Source organism: Bufo gargarizans, chromosome 9, assembly GCF_014858855.1.
Source record: "Bufo gargarizans isolate SCDJY-AF-19 chromosome 9, ASM1485885v1, whole genome shotgun sequence".
NCBI lineage: Eukaryota > Metazoa > Chordata > Amphibia > Anura > Bufonidae > Bufo > Bufo gargarizans.
Window position 1 is genome coordinate 61,589,483 of NC_058088.1, and position 11,481 is coordinate 61,600,963.

The following is an 11,481-nucleotide window of genomic DNA, read 5'->3' on the forward strand; positions in this document are numbered from 1 at the left end:
CTTCTACTATTGTACTATTGCTAAGTAACCATGGCAACCAGGGCTGCAGTAGCTTCCTGGTTGCCATGGTTACCGATCGGAGCCCCAGCGATTAAACTGGGACTCCGATCGGAACTCCGCTGCCACCAATGATGGGGGGGGGGGGGAAGATGGAGGGGGGCGATGGTGGGCGCACACTGTGCCACCAACGATTTTTAACTATAGAGGGAGGAAGGGGGGGGGGCGATGGGCACACACTGTGCCACCAACGATTTTTAACTATAGAGGGAGGAAGGGGGGGCCATGGGCACACACTGTGCCACCAACGATTTTTAACTATAGAGGGAGGAAGGGGGGGGCGATGGGCACACACTGTGCCACCAACGATATTCAAACTGGGGAGGGGGGGGTCTGCCCCCTGCTGCCTGGCAGCCCTGATCTCTTACAGGAGAATATGATAGTACAATTAACCCCTTTAGGTGCCGCACCTGAAGAGGTTAATTGTGCTATCATATCCCCCTGTAAGAGATCGGGTGGTGCCAGGCAGCAGGGGGCAGTCTTGTACCAAGTTTGCAGTGTATTCTAACTAGAAGCGTCCCCATCACCATGGGAACGCTTCTGTGTTAGAATATACTGTCGGAAATGAGTTTTCACGAAGTGAAAACTTAGATCAGAAAAAGCTTTTATGCAGACGGATCTTCGGATCCGTCTGTATGAAAGCAACCTACGGCCACGGATCACGGACACGGATGCCAATCTTGTGTGCATCCGTGTTCTTTCACGGACCCATTGACTTGAATGGGTCCGTGAACCGTTGTCCGTCAAAAAAATAGGACAGGTCATATTTTTTTGACGGACAGGATACACGGATCACGGCCTCGGCTGCAAAACGGTGCATTTTCCGATTTTTCCACGGACCCATTGAAAGTCAATGGGTCCGCGAAAAAAAACGGAAAACGGCACAACGGCCACGGATGCACACAACGGTCGTGTGCATGAGGCCTTACTGTGCAGGACACCAAGATTTATAGCTAATCCTTTATGTTAAAGGGAACCTGTCACCGGGATTTTGTGTATAGAGCTGAGGACATGGGCTGCTAGATTGCCGCTAGCATATCCGCAATACCCAGTCCCCATGGCTCTGTGTGCTTTTATTGTGTAAATAAAAAGGATTTAATTCATATGCAAATTAACCAGAGATGAGTCCTGTATGTGAGATGAGTCAGAGACAGGACTCATCTCAGGTTAATTTGCATATGTATCAAATCTTTTTTTTACACAATAAAAGCACACAGAGCTATGGGGACTGGATTATGCGGATGTGCTAGCGGCCATCTAGCAACCCATGTCCTCAGCTCTATACCCAAAATCCAGATGATAAGTTCCCTTTAAACAAAAAGAAAACCGTAGAGCACTCTTCGGTAAAGCAAAAAAATAAATAAAAAACTATACGCACCCCTGCAGTGCAATGGCTCCTTAATGGAACAAAATAAAGAAATGGAAGCAGCACCAATAAAGTAGTAGAGAAAAAAAATGTTCTTTCATGCATGGTGTGGCAGTCCAAACACATGCTTTTAATATCTTCTATTAGATGTAGATTTACTGTGCATCAGTATCCAAGGTCAATGTTACCTTTATGTCTAATTTATCATCATGAATTTAACCGTGCAGCGCCCCAAGATTCAAGTAGAGGGGAGAGTGACAGTAGCAGTGGCAGTACCAATGACAGTAGTTGCCCCATGACAGAGTGGTAAGGGTGGCAGCAGGGGCAGTACCAATGACAGTAGTGGCCCCATGACAGAGTGGGCAGAGTGGCAGTACAATTGACAGTAGTCGCCCCATGACACAGTGGGCAGGGTGGTAGCAGCAATGACAGTAAGGCTGTGTTCATATCACTGTTTATTTTTCCATTCCTCTTAGCCATCAGAGGAACAGAAAACTGTTTACTGCTGGCCCAGTGATGTCAAGACTAGTATCAACTGGCCTGGGCGCTGCTTGAACAGTGAGAAGGCCGGGGTGCTGCTGGAGTGCCACTGCCTTCTCAAACGGCTGATCGGCGGGGGTCCCGGGTGTCGGACCTCCGCCGATCAGATGATGATGATCTATCCAGCCTCTACTTCTGAAAAGCTTCCAACTCACAACCTTCTACATTATAGCCCAGAATGTTAACCACTACACTATAGAGCTGCATGGCCAGTTTCCTAAAAATAAAATAAAAAATATGAGACTTCTGCTGTATAGGAATACTTACTACTATACAGCAGAAGTCTAATTTTTATTTTTATTTTTTAAAGGGACTGGCCATGCAGCTTTATAGTGTAGTGGTTAACATTCTTGGCTATAATGTAGAAGGTTGTGAGTTCTAATCCCGCCAGAAACTTCTCAGATATAGAGGCTAAAATAGATTTCAATACACTAACTAAAGCATCGAGCTCGAGCATAGCAATGCTCGGGCCGAACTGGTATTCGGCCGAGCATGCTCGCCCAACACTAATAGGTTGGTCTCTCAACATTTTGTGAGGAAAGGCGAGTTCTCTTTGGTGTAACTATGCCCCTTGCATAAACACCTGCTCTGATGCCACAGTACTGACTGGGCAGGAAAGCATGCCCATAGCAAACTCGGCCAGTTGCGGTCACACTTCAAGTTTGTGTGCCCAGTAGTCCAGGGCATCTTGGATCATCGGTGATAGGGTGCAGTCCAAGTATGCCACCACCAGTATGCTGGTTGTTCTGCTACATGTCCTGCTGCTATTGATGGGTGGTTTCTTCAGTAGGCAGCTGAAGAAAATTGCTAATCATAGACCCCAGACTGAAGTTGCTGCATATGCAGCTGGTGCTGCTGCTGCCCCCAACCCCCATCAGTCAGCGCAGAGGGTCCCCCAGGTAAGACCTTCCTGAGGACGGGTGTTGGCACTCAGAGGCGGCGACTGACTGACTACATAGCATGTCTCTATAGTAGTCCATTTTTGCATCCCTCTCAGAAGATATAAAACATTCTCCCATTTTTGACCAGTAGCGAGGGTCTAAAAGTGTGGATAGCCGGTAGTCATCCCTCTGCTGAATTATGACTAGAGATGTCGCAAACATAAAATTTTCCGTTTGCGAACGGTGAACGCGGATTTCTGCAAATGTTCGCGAACAAGCGAACCGGGCGAACCGCCATAGACTTCAGTAGGCAGGCGAATTTTAAAACCCACAGGGACTCTTTCTGGCCACAATAGTGATGGAAAAGTTGTTTCAAGGGGACTACCACCTGGACTGTGGCATGCCGGAGGGGGATCCATGGCAAAACTCCCATGGAAAATTACGTAGTTGACGCAGAGTCGGGTTTTAATCCATAAAGGGCATAAATCACCTAACATTCCTAAATTGCTTGGAATAACATGCTTTAAAACATCATGAATGATGTTGTATCGATCAGGTAGTGTAAGGGTTACGCCCGCTTCACAGTGACAGACCAAACTCCCCGTTAAACGCACCGCAAACAGTCCATTTGCACAACTGCAAACTCCCCATTTGCACAAGGTTGGATACCAAGCTAGCCATGTCCCGTTCCTTGTCCTCATTGACGTCATTGAAGGTCTCTTCCTCCACCCAGCCACGTACAACACCAAGGGTCCCTGAAAGATGACAACAAGCCCCCTGGGACGCCTGCTGTGGTTGGTCTTCCACCTCCTCAAAGCTACCTTTCTCCTCTGACTCCTCTTCTATAGACTCCTCTCTCTGCGTTGCCGCAGGTCCAGCAATCGACGACAACAAGGCTGCTTCTGGTGGTGATAGTGACCACAACTCTTCCTCTTCATGCTCATCTACGGCCTGATCCAGCACTCTTCGCAGGGCACGCTCCAGAAAAAAACGCATATGGGATGAGGTCGATGATGTTGCCTTGGGTTTGACTGACCAGGTTTGTCACCTCCGCAAAAGGACGCATGAGCCTACAGCCATTGTGCATTAGCATTCAGTAACGCGGCAAAAAAATACCCAGCTCCGCAGGGGCTGTCCTCTTTTTTTTTTATTAAAAAAATCTGTTCTTACCAGTTTAATCTTTGTTTTGTCCCCTATCAGGGGTCGGTGTATGGAATAGATTTTAGAAACCGGGAGATGGAAAAAGATTCTTGGTCGGTCCTCTTACTTCCAATTTGGGGCACTGCGCGTACGGCTTGCAATGTACTGTGCCACCAGATATGAGTGGTGTGTTTAAGTAGTACTATTCCTATCAGTTTAATCCCTGTTACGTCCCCTATTAAGGGACGTGTATATAATAGATTTTAGGAACTGGGAGATGGAAAAGGATGCTTGGTCGGTCCTCTTACTTCCAATTTGGGGCACTGCGCGTGCGCCGTGTAATGTACTGTGCAATCCCAATATGAGTGGTATGTTAAGTAGTACTATTCCTATCAGTTTAATCCCTGTTACGTCCCTTATTATTATTATTATTATTATTATTATTATAATAAGGTGTGTTAAGTAGTACTATTCCTATCAGTTTAATCCCTGTTACGTCCCCTATCAGGGGCCGGTGTATGGAATAGATTTTAGGAACTGGAAGATGGAAAAAGATGCTTGGTCGGTCCTCCTACTTCCAATTTGGGGCACTGCGCGTGCAATGTACTGTGCCACCAGATATAAGTGGTGTGTTAAGTAGTACTATTCCTATCAATTTAATCCCTGTTACGTCCCCTATCAGGGGACGTGTATGGAATAGATTTTAGACAACCGCAAAGAGTTGTCAATAGTTGACACACTCATAACATAAATTTTATTCCTCTATGCGTCAATCTTGGTGTGGTGATGACTGTGCACGTGCGCACATTTGGAAGAATGCAGGCGATGGGGTTTTTTCAAAGCCTATGGTTGTGCTGAGGTAATTCAGTGACAGTTAAGTGACCCAGAAAACAATGATTCTGCAGTGTGGGCCCATTGTTGGCCTAGTAGGCTTTAATGATCACCTTAGATGATCACAAAGAAAATTAATGTTTTTTCTATGCAAAATTATCCAGCCGATCGCTTTTGGTCCGTTCACAATAAAGCAACGACCTTATCATCTGGGGTGTGCCAACATTGCCAACACACTCATAGAGGTGGTCGCTTCATTGTGATACGCAAGCCCCTTCACCACAACAATGTAGCAATCACGAAGGGGAATTGACACATGTATGTGCCTTTTTTTTTTGCAGCCACAGTGCAGCACCAGAGGGCAGAAAAATTATGCATGTACACATGCCTGAAAAACTAGGTATTGTTGCAGCCGCTGCTACATAGCCGTGTAGGAACGCCTGAAATGGCCACACACCTTCCTGGCCTGCTTGAGGACGTCCTGTAAGCCTGGGTTCTTATGCACAAAGCGTTGTACGATCAGATAATACATGCATGTGCCATGCACTGCACATGTGTCAACTTGCCCAAATTCAATGCCGCCAACAAATTGCTTCCGTTGTCACACACCACTTTGCCGATCTCCAGTTGGTGCGGAGTCAGCCACTGATCCACCTGTGCGTTCAGGGCGGACAGGAGTGCTGGTCCAGTGTGACTCTCTGCTTTCAGGCAAGTCAACCCCAAGACGGCGTGACACTGTCGTATCCGGGATGTGAAATAGCCCCTGGGGAGCTGGGGGGTGCAGTTGTTGTGGAGCAAGACGCAGCAGCAGAAGAGGACTCAGCCGAGGAGGTTAGCGAAGAGGATGGAGTAGGAGGAGTAGAGGAGATGGCAGCAGGCCTGCCTGCAAGTCGTGGCGGTGTCACCAACTCCTCTGCTGAGCCACGCATTCCATGCTTGGCAGCCATCAGCAGGTTTACCCAATGCGCAGTGTAGGTGATATACTTGCCCTGACCGTGCTTTGCAGACCAGGTATCAGCGGTCAGATGGACCCTTGCCCCAACACTGTGTGCCAGACATGCCATGACTTCCTTTTGCATGATAGAGTACAGGTTGGGGATTGCCTTTTGTGAAAAGAAATTTCAGCCGGGTACCTTCCACTGCAGTGTCCCAATAGCTACAAATTTTTTGAAGGCCTCAGACTCCACCAGCTTTTATGGTAAAAAGCTGGCGGCCTAATAGTTCCGACAAGCCAGCTGTCAGACGCCAGACAAGGGGGTGACTCTGTGACATTGGCTTCTTATGCTCAAACATGTCCTTGACAGACACCTGACTGTGGGCAGATGAGCAGGAACTGCTCAAGGTGAGAGGCGGAGTGGCGGGTGGTTGAGAGGGGGCAAGGAGGACAGCAGTGGTTGACATGGCTGAAGATGCTGGACCAGGAGGAGGATGGTGGCTTTGAGTTTGTGTGCTGCTTGTGCTCATGTGTTGATCCCATAGGCGTTTGTGATGTGAGATCATGTGCCTTCGCAAAGCAGTTGTACCTTGGTGGGTGTTGGACTTCCCACGACTCAGTTTCTTTTGGCACAGGTTGCAAATGGCATCGCTGTTATCAGACGCAGACACACACAAAAAATGCCACACTGCTGAGCTTTGCAATGACGGCATTCTGGTGGTGGCAACAGCATGCGTTGATTGGCGTGCTGTCTGGCTGTCTCCGGGTGCCAATACATGCTGTCTGACTGTGCCACTAGCTCCTTGCGACAACCTCCCCCTGCTTCCAACTCGTCTCCTCCTCCTCTCTGTGTCCCCATCTGACCTTTCTCCCTGTTCTTCTTCTCTTCGAGCGAGCACCCATGTGACATCCACGGACACATTGTCATCTTCAACCGCTTCACTTGTATCTGACAACTCAGCAAATGAAGCAGACGCGGGTACAACATCATCATCATCATCACACTGTACATCCATGTGTGAAATGCTGCCTGACTGAGACATATCCCTGTTATCTACATCCTCTGGCAATAATTGTTTCGCATCACTCATTTCTTTCAACTGATGTGTAAATAACTCCTCTGACAGATCAAGTGATGCAGCTGTGGTGCTAGTGTTGGTGGTGGCGGCAGGCGGGCGATTGGTAACTTGAGAGGTGCCCGAAGCTGAAGCTGAGCTGGAGGAGGATGGTGTGTCAAGGTTCAGAGCGGAAGTTGTAGAAGATTGGGTGTCCTGTGTTAGCCAGTCAACTATGTCCTCAGAACTTTTTGAGTTCAGGGTGCGTGGCCTCTGAACACTGGGCATTATTCTAGGGCCAAAGGGAATCACAGCACCATGACGGCCCCTGCGGGGTGGCCTGCCTCTGCCTGTCCTTTTTTTTAGATTAGTTTAGTTGTACTATGCGTACAAGCTACTGTGACAACAGATATGAGTGGCTCTGTGCACTGGCAGAAGTTGGCAGAGTAGACGCTGTAGGCCTGACACACACGCTTGCAGACAACTAACTGCTATTCAATCTATTATAGTCAAAATTGTTGTTGTTTTTTAAATGTAATCTACTGTGACACCAGATATGAGTTGCGCTGGTGACACTATGCACTTGCAGGGCCTGAAACACACACACGTGCAGGCAACTGACTGCTATTATTTCACAGTCAAATTTTGTAATTTTTTTTAATATAATCTACTGTAACACCAGATATGAGTTGCGCTGGTGACACTATGCACTTGCAGGGCCTGAAACACACACGCGTGCAGGCAACTGACTGCTATTATTTCACAGTCAAAATTGTTTTTTTTTAATGCAAGCTACTGTGACACCAGATATTACTCGTGGCACTGGGCAAGTGGTCACAGTATACACACACGCTGGCAGGCAAATGCAATTAAATTACACAGGGGGAAAAAAAGCAGACTGATGTTCTAGCCCTAAAAAGGGCTTTTTGGGGTGCTGTCCTTACAGCAGAGATCAGATGAGTCTTTCAGGACTGTAGTGGACACTGAATACACTAGCCTAGCTATCGATTTCCCTATTAAATCAGCAGCAGCAGCACTGTCCCTCCTCTTACTAAGAATGCAGCTTCCGAGTGAATCTAAAATGGATGCTGTCCAGGAGGGGGAGGGTCTGGGAGGGAGGGTCTGCTGCTGATTGGCTGGAATGTGTCTGCTGACTGTGAAGTACAGGGTCAAAGTTTACTCAATGATGATGAATAGGGGGCGGACCGAACATCGCATATGTTCGCCCGCAGCGGGGAACGCGAACAAGCTATGTTCGCCGGGAACTGTTCGCCGGCGAATAGTTCAGGACATCTCTAATTATGACAAGGCAGCTGTCACTATGCAAACATGACAGCATGCATCAAGACATTTGTGCAAGGGACCCAGAGGGCCTCCCTGCCTCCATCTCCACTGAATACAGCCACATTCTGTCTGGGTCATCTGCGTCGTCGTCTTACAGCTCTTCCTGATCCTCTCCTGTCGCTTGGGCAGATAAAGCAATTAGTTTTTTTTCCTCCTCCTCCAGTACCAGTTCCTCCTCCTTGGGGCTCAGAAGGACATAATATGGAGGTGCCATGTCTTCTGCCCCCTCACCAATTAGATTTCTCAGCATTCATTAACCCCCCAGGACGGAAAGGAATGGAATGACATCATTCATCCCGTAGTTCTGCTGACAAATAAAGTGGCCTCCACAAAAGTCCTTAACAAATGGCACATGTCACGCATGAGCTGCCACTAGCTAACCTGGAAGTCACACAGGGGAGTAGACCTGTCTGTCTGCAGCATTAAGGAATCGTTGACCGCCCTCCCTCTGATCGTACAGGCGGTCTAACAAATGGAGTGTGGAGTTCCAACGGGTGGAAACGTCGCATATCAGGCGATGTTGAAGAAGAGCATTTTGCCTTTGAAGCTCAAGGAGGGTGTGTTTTGCATGGTAAGAGTGGCTGAAGTGCATGTACAGTTTCCTGGACATTTTTGGAAGACTTGAGGAACCAGGTGACAATGAGAGTGATGTCATACGTTGTGAGGGGCAGACAAAATCCTCTTCCTGTTATCAGTAACCATAGTTCCTATCTCTAGTTGGTGAGCCAGTTTTTGATTCCTTTATTGATGACACGGAGCAGTTCCTCCCCAGTATGGCTCTGTTCAGCAGACCAGGTGCAGAACTGCGTGACAACGCCATGCTTTGAAAAGGTGATATGCTGGAGGACCACTGTAAACTGTGCCTAGAAGGGAGGGTGAGGACAAGACTGAGGATGATGAGGCAGAGGAGGACATTGGAGCACTAATCACATGATTACCACGCACTGTGCATGGGCCGGAACGACATTTAACCAGTGGGCTGTGAATGACATATACATTGTCCTTGACCATAGTTACAACTCCATATGTCAGCAGTGGCATGAACTCTACCAGACACCAAGAGGCCCAAGGACTTGCTCACCTTCTGGTCAATGTATGTGTACGGGCTGGTACAACTTTTTTGAAAAAGTAATGTCAGCTTGGGACTCTCCATCTTGGGTGGGCACAAGCCATTAGCTTTCTGAAATGTGCATTGTCAACTACATGGAAAGAGAGGGACTATAGTACTAGCAACTGGCCAGGTGCACGTTAAACTTCTGCGTCCTTGGATGAGTGCACTCACACTGTTGCCTTTTTGCAATCGCCCAGTGACGTAGAAGAAGGAGCAAAGGGGGCAATAGAGGACACTGAGGTCAATGGGAATGAATGACAGCTTCCTTCTGATGCTGTTGAACCCTGACTGCTGGAAAGGGGGTATGGGACGGTGGGAGATGCTGCTGCATCAGGCTGTAACACTAGATGAGTGTCACGTTTATCCCACGCCACTTTATGGTGACACTCAATGTGTTGATGCATTAGCACCCTGGCCATGCCTCACCTTCTGCCCACACATCCTGAATACCGCCACACGAACTTCCCCAGCGACTTGGTGAAAAATTCCCACAATGCGGAATATGGCATTTTCCCTCCACCATAAGTCATACCTGCCTCCCACTGCTTTTATGAAGCCTTTCACTGTTAGTTTTCTCCCAGGTAGTCTCCAGAGTAGCAGACAATTTACCAATCCCGCGTTTGGCTGCAGATTCCCCACTGCTTCCACCCTGCTGTCTCACACTGCTGCTGGTTCATGGGCATGCTGCCACCCTTGCCCCGATGATGACGGTGCCCCCTCTTTGTGGACTTTGATTCGCTCATCACTAACTCCAATACATAAAAAGAGCAGAGGTTTAAATGGATAAATTACAAGTTTTATTTATTCTATTCCTATAAAACTTATATCAGTCTGCTCAGCTCTCCTCCTGCTCTATAACATGCTGCCTGCAGATTACACTCCATTTTATGTCAACAGGTTCCCATTAAAACCGATACTTATCTGCCTCAATTTATTTGTATTTCAGATCTCTTTCAGGTAGAAGACAAACATCTTTAAGGGAGTCTGTCAGATGCTTTCTGCTTATTAAACCAATAACTACACTAGGTAGGGGACTTAAACATGTAAGGTCATTCACAGAGGTTTAAGTTCCACGAATATAAACTTGTACCACATATGCAAATGAACTCACAAGTGGCCAGTGGGTAGTCTAAGCCAGGGAGGTTCTCAGGCTCTAGTTAGTAAACCCTGCTCCATGCCTCCAGCTTAGTGATGATTGATAGCTACAGTATTGTGCTATGTCACCTACTTTAGTGAAATTACCAGGCATGGCCAACCCTGTATCCTATTGCACATGCGTGAGACTTTAGTGTCAAACAGAGCAATATAGAACAATGCTGGAGCCATTAATCAACCCAAGGGGGAGGCTTGGAGCAGGGTTTATTGAGGAGGGCCTTCTCTGGGTTGAGACACTAGAGAGCTTATTTGCATGTTTTGAAAATATATTTTCTCAGCAACTTGACCTCTATCAATGGCCACAGGGGTATGTTTCCATATGTATTCAAAGGTCTCTTTACAATGGCCAGTGATTGGGGAAATCATCAGGAAGAAGTGTCCCTAGGAACATTGGTTCCCAATAATTGCCTTGTGTAAAGATATCACCGATCACCTGATGAGTGAGCAAATTCTCGTTCATTAGGCAAAGTATTGATGATGCAAGCACCAAAATAAGTGGCTTTGGGGGCAGATCATCCACTCTAAACAGAGATTTTATGCTCAAAAACATTGAATCTGTAGGGGAATGAGCTATCACAGTAGCAATCACTGGTACCCATACACAAATGATTGCTTTTTGTAAATGCAACTTTCACCACCTCTGACTAGCAGACAATTATCAGGAATAAACTGTTTATTTGCAATAATTGCATGATTGGTTGACCATTGTAAAGGGGCCTTTTGTCTTTTACCTTTTGGTTTAATGTCCAAAAAGCATTTGACAGACTCCCATTACACTGGTCATACACTACCCATCTCCTTGGATGAGCATGTATGCTTATTTTACTGGGGAAGTCGGAGACAAGCTGATACCACATATTTGTGTTGTTTATCTCTTAAGAGAAGAAAGAATTGGGAATGTTGCAATGCAACATATCTTATACTTGTGTTTCACGATATTTGCGTTGATGGACAATTAGGAGACACCAATGCACATTAGACTGTGAAAGGATTTGTATAAATTTTTGGAATGAACTGACAATAAACTAATATATAAGCAATATTAAGCAGGTACTGTAAGTTCTGTT